Here is a 6,481-nt window from a genome sequence, read left to right as displayed (position 1 = left end):
CAAGCACAAATCAAAGAAGAAAAACACATACACTCTACTACCTAAAAAAAAAAAAATGACCGGAGTCAACAACCACTGGTCATTAATATCACTTAGTATCAATGGACTCAATTCACCTATAAAGAGGCACAGACTTAGAGATTGGATACGAAAACAGGATCCAACATTCTGCTGTTTACAAGAAACACACCTCAACCACAAAGACAGACAACTACTCAGAGTAAAGGTTTGGGAAAAGGTTTAGCAAGCAAATGGACCTAAGAAACAAGTGGGTGTATCTAACAAAATCGACTTCAAACTAAAATCAATCAGAAGAAATGGAGATGGACATTTCATACTCATAACTGGAACAATTCATCAGGAGGAAGTCTCAATCCTGAATATCTATGCTCCTAATATAAAGGCACCCACATATGTAAAAGAAACTCTTCTAGAACTCAAGGCAGTCATCAAACCACACACACTAATAGTAGGAAACTTCAACACTCCTCTCTCACCAATGGACAGGTCAATCAGACAGAAACCAAACAGAGAATTGAGAGATTTATTGGAGGTATTGAATCAAATGGACTTAACAGACATCTATAGAACACTCCACCCAAATAGGAAAGAATATACCTTTTTCTCTGCAGCTCATGGAACCTTCTCGAAAATTGACCACATATTCGGTAACAAAGCAAACTTCCACAGATACAAAAAAATATTAGTAACTCCCTGTGTCTTGTCAGATCACCATGGAATAAATTTAGAATTCAACAACAATGCTTCCCCCAGGAAGCCAACAAACTCATGGAAGCTGAACAGTCAACTACTAAATCACCCCTGGGTCAAGGAAGAAATAAAGAAAGAAATTAAACTCTTCCTTGAATTTAATGAAAACAAAGACACAACATACTCAAACCTATGGGACACTATGAAAGCAGTGCTAGGAGGAAAGTTCATAGCACTAAGTGCCCAATTAAAGAAAGCGGAGAAAGCACACATTGGAGACTTAACAGCACACTTGAAAGATCTAGAAAAAAAAAGAAGCTGATTCACCCAGGAGGTCTAGAAGACTGGAAATAATCAAACTGAGGGCTGAAATCAACAAAATAGAAACACAGAAAACAATCCAAAGAATCAATGAATCAAAAAGCTGATTCTTGGAGAAAATCAACAAGATTGACAAACCCCTATCCAAATTAATCAAACGGCAGAGAGAGAACATGCAAATTAATAGGATCAGAAATGAAAAGGGGGACATAACCACAGACACAGAGGAAATTCAGAGAATCATTAGATCTTACTATGAAAGTTTATAAGCCACAAAGTTGGAAAATGTAAAAGAAATGGACATTTTTTTAGATAAGTACCATATACCAAAGTTTAACCAAGAACAGGTGAACAATCTAAATAGACCTGTTAGTCGCGAAGAATTAGAAGCTGTTATCAAAAATCTCCCTACCAAAAAAAGCCCAGGACCAGATGATTTCAATGCAGAATTCTACCAGAACTTCCAGGAAGAGCTAATACCTATACTCCTTAACGTATTCCACAATATAGAAACAGAAGAGTCATTGCCAAACTCCTTTTTTGAAGCTACAGTTACGCTAATACCAAAACCACACAAAGACACAACCAAGAAAGAGAATTACAGGCCAATCTCACTCATGAACATCGACGCGAAAATTCTCAATAAAATACTGGCAAACCGAATCCAAGAACACATTAGAAAAATTATCCATTATGATCAAGTCGGCTTCATTCCAGAGATGCAGGGCTGGTTCAACATACACAAATCTATCAATGTAATCAATCATATAAATAAACTGAAAGAAAAAAAAACATATGATCATCTCACTAGATGCTGAAAAAGCATTTGACAAAATTCAACACCCATTTATGATAAAGGTGTTGGAGAGACTGGGGATACAAGGATCATACCTAAATATAATAAAAGCAATATACAGCAAGCCGACAGCTAACATCAAACTGAATGGAGAGAAACTCAAAGCCTTTCCACTAAAATCAGGAATGCGACAAGGCTGTCCACTCTCTCCATACCTCTTCAATATAGTGCTTGAAGTTCTAGCAATAGCAATAAGACAACATAAGGAGATCAAGGGGATTCGTATTGGAAAGGATGAAGTTAAACTTTCGTTATTTGCTGACGATATGATAGTTTACATAAGTGACCCCAAAAACTCTACCAAAGAACTCCTACAGCTGATAAACACCTTTAGTAACGTGGCAGGATACAAGATCAACTCCAAAAAATCAGTGCCCTCCTATACACAAAGGATAAAGAAGCAGAGAGGGAAATCAGAGAAACATCACCTTTCATGATAGCCACAAATAGCATAAAATATCTTGGGGTTACTCTAACCAAGGAAGTGAAAGACCTATTTGACAAAAACTTTAAGTCTTTGAAGAAAGAAATTGAGGAGGATACCAGAAAATGAAAAGACCTCCCCTGCTCTTGGATTGGGAGAATCAACATAGTAAAAATGGCAATTCTACCAAAAGCAATCTATAGATTCAATGCAATCCCCAACAAAATCCCATCAAACTTCTTCACAGACCTTCAGAGAACAATAATCAAGTTTATATGGCAAAACAAAAAACCCAGGATAGCCAAAACAACCTTATACAATAAAAGAACTTCTGGAGGCATTACCATCCCTGACTTCAAACTCTATTATAGAGCTACAGTATTGAAAACAGCTTGGTATTGGCATAAGAACAGCGAAGTCGACCTATGGAATCGAATAGAAGACCCAGATATTAACCCACAAACTTATGAACACCTAATTTTTGACAAGGGAGCTAAAGGTATACAATGGAAGAAGGAAAGCATCTTTAACAAATGGTGCTGGCATAACTGGATGTAAACCTGTAAAAAAATGAAAGTAGATCCATATTTATCACCATGCACAAAAATCAAGTCCAAATGGATTAAAGACATCAACATTAATTCGTCCACTTTGAACCTGATAGAAGAGAAAGTCAGAAGTAGTCTACAAGATATAGGCACAGGAGGCCTCTTCCTAAGTAGGACCCCAGTAGCACAGACAATAAGAGAAACAATGAAAAAATGGGATCTACTGAAACTGAGAAGCTTCTGTAAAGCAAAGGACACTGTCAGTAGGACAAAAAGGCTGCCTTCTGACTGGGAGAAGATCTTCACCAACCCCTCATCAGACAAAGGTCTGATCTCCAAAATATACAAAGAACTCAAGAAACTAGACACTAAAACTCTAATTAACCCAATTAAAAAATGGGGTACTGAACTTAACAGAGAATTCACAACAGATGAACTTCGAATGGCCAGAAGACACTTAAGGTCATGCTCAACCTCCTTAGCGATCAGGGAAATGCAAATCAAAACCACTTTGAGATACCATCTTACACCTGTCAGAATAGCTAAAGTCAAAATCACCAATGATAGCCTATGCTGGAGAGGATGTGGGGTGAGGGGAACACTCATCCATTGTTGGTGGGAGTGCAAACTCGTGCAGCCACTGTGGAAATTAGTGTGGCGGTTTCTCAGGAAACTGGGAGTCAACCTCCCTCAGGACCCAGCAATTCCACTTGGGAATATACCCTAGAGATTCCCTAACATACTATAAAAGCATTTGTTCTACTATGTTCATAGGAGCACTATTTGTAATAGCCAGAACCTGGAAACAGCCTAGGTGCCCCTCAATAGAAGAATGGTTAAAAAAGGTGTGGAACATATACACATTAGAGTTTTACTCAGCGGTAAAAAACAATGACATCTTGAATTTTGCATGCAAATGGATGGAAATAGAAAACGCTTTACTGAGTGAGGTAAGCCAGACCCAAAAAGAGGAACACGGTATGTATTCACTCATAAGTGGATTCTAACCATAATTAAAGGTCTTTGAGCCTATTATTCGTGATCCTAGAGAAGCTAAATAAGATGAACCTGATGAAGATTATTTAGCTATCCGCCAGGAGGTAGGAAATAGACAAGAGTCCCAGGTAACCTCGGGTGCATGGGGGGGGGGGGGTGGGAGGGTTGATGGAAGAGGAGAGGGTTAGAGAGAAGGGAGTAGGGGAGGAATGGGGAAAGCTCGGTGGCCTGGGATGGGGGGGGGAGGGAGGAAGTATGAATATGGGATCAGGGAAGAATATATTTCAACTATGGGAGTCATTTTAGGGTTTACAGGAGACTTGATTATATATGGGATCCCAGGTCCAAGGAGAGATCCCCCAGATTGTTCTCTGGACAGAGGAGTGGGTGCCTGAACCGGCCGTGGCCCATAACCATACTGATGTATATTTTGCTTATCACCATAGATCCTTCATCTGGCGAAGGACGGCGATACAGACGGAGACCCACACTGGAGCACCGGACTGAGCCCCCCAAGGTCCAAATGAGGAGCAGAAGGAGGAAGAACATGAAAAAGGAAATCAGGACTGCGAGGGATGCTATCACCCACTGATACAAGGGAACGGATCTAATGAGAGTTCACCAAGGCCAGTTGGACTGGGACTTAACGAGGAAGTGATCTAACCAGATTCTCGGAATTTGGCCGGATTCTCTGAATGTGGCTGGCCCGAAGTCTTTCTGACAAGCCATTGACTATGATACTGGGACTTGTTTCCTCTGCATATACTGGATTTTGGGGATCCAGTCTGTTTGGATACTCACCTTCCTGGACCTGGAGGGAGGGGGGAGGAACTTGAACTTCCCACAGGGCGGGAAACCCTGACTGCCCTAAAGGTCGAAGAGGGAGGAGGAGAGGGAGTGGGGGGAGTGGGAGGCTGTTGGGAAGAGGGGCGTAAATGGAAACTTTTATAATTTAATAAAATTTACTTTCAAAAAAAATGGCAATTCTACCAATGGCAATCTATAGATTCAATGCAATCCCCATCAAAATCCCATCAAAATTCTTCACAGACCTTAAGAGAACAATAATCAAGTTTATATGGCAATACAAAAAATCCAGGATAGCCAAAACAACCCTATACAATAAAAGTACTTCCACAAGCTTTACCATACCGGCCTTCAAACTCTATTACAGAGCTACAGTAATGAAAACTGTTTGTTATGGCACAAAAACAGAGATGTTGACCAATGGAATTGAATCGAAGACCCAGATATTAATCCACAAATCTATGAACAACTGATTTTCGACAAAGGAGCTAAAACTATACAATGAAAGAAAGAAAACATTTTTAACAAATGGTGCTGGCATAACTGGATGTCAACCTGTAGAAGAATGAAAATAGATCCATATCTATCACCATGCACAAAACTCAAGTCCAAATGGATTAAAGACTTCAATATTAATCAGACCACATTGAACATGATAGAAGAGAAAGTGGGAAGTAGTCTACAAGACATGGGCACAGGAGACCACTTCCTAGGTAGAACCCCAGTAGCACAGACAATAAGAGAATCAATGAATAAATGGGACCTCCTGAAACTAAGAAGTTTCTGTAAAAACAAAGGACACTGTCATTAAGACAAAAAAGGCCATCTACTGATTGGGAGAAGATCTTCACCAACCCCTCATCAGACAAAGATCTGATCTCCAAAATATACAAAGAACTCAAGAAACTAGACACTAAAACTCTAATTAACTCAATTAAAAAATGGGGTACTGACTGAACAGAGAATTCTCAACAGAAGAACTTCGAAAGGCCAAAAAACACTTAAGGTCGTGCTCAACCTTCTTAGCGATCAGGGAAATGCAAATCAAAACAAATTTGAGATACCATCTTACATCTGTCAGAATAGCTAAAATCAAATACACCAATGACAGCTTAGGCTGAAGAGGATGTGGAGTGAGGGGAACACTCATCCATTGTTGGTGGGAATGAAAACTTGTGCAGCCACTTTGGAAATCAGTGTGCCAGTTTCTCAGGAAACTGGTAGTCAACCTACCTCAGGACCCAGCAATTCCACTCTTGTGAATATACCCTAGAGATGCCCTATCTAACTACGAAAGTATTTGTTCAACTATGTTCAGAGCAGCATTATTTATAATAGCCAGAACCTAGAAACAACCTAGGTGACCCTTAATAGAAGAATGGTTAAAGAAGGTGTGGAACATATACATGTTGGAGTTTTACTCAGTGGTAAAAATCAATGACATCTTGAATTTTACATGCAAATTAATGAAAATAGAAAAAGCTTTAGTAAGTGAGGTAACACAGACCCAAAAAGCAGAATATGGTATGTACTCACTCATAAGTGGTTTCTAGCCATAATTAAAGGTCATTGAGCCTATAATTAGGCATCCTAGAGAAGCTAAATAAGGTGAACCTGACGAAAATCATATAGTTATTCTCCTGGATATTGGAAGTAGACAAGATTGCCAGACAAATCTTGGGTGTACAGGGGTGTGTGGGTTGTATGTAAGCGGAGATGGGTAGAGAGAAGGGAGAAGGAGAGGATTCGGGGAAGCTTGGGGGAATGGGATGTGTGGGATGGAGGAAGAATGGATATGGGAGCATGGAAGTAAATATC

The sequence above is a fragment of the Myodes glareolus genome, chromosome 24 (genome assembly GCF_982192425.1).
Source record: "Myodes glareolus chromosome 24, mMyoGla1.1, whole genome shotgun sequence".
Classification (NCBI taxonomy): Eukaryota; Metazoa; Chordata; class Mammalia; order Rodentia; family Cricetidae; genus Myodes; species Myodes glareolus.
The sequence above is the reverse complement of the archived record's forward strand: the minus strand, read 5'-3'. Positions refer to the sequence as shown.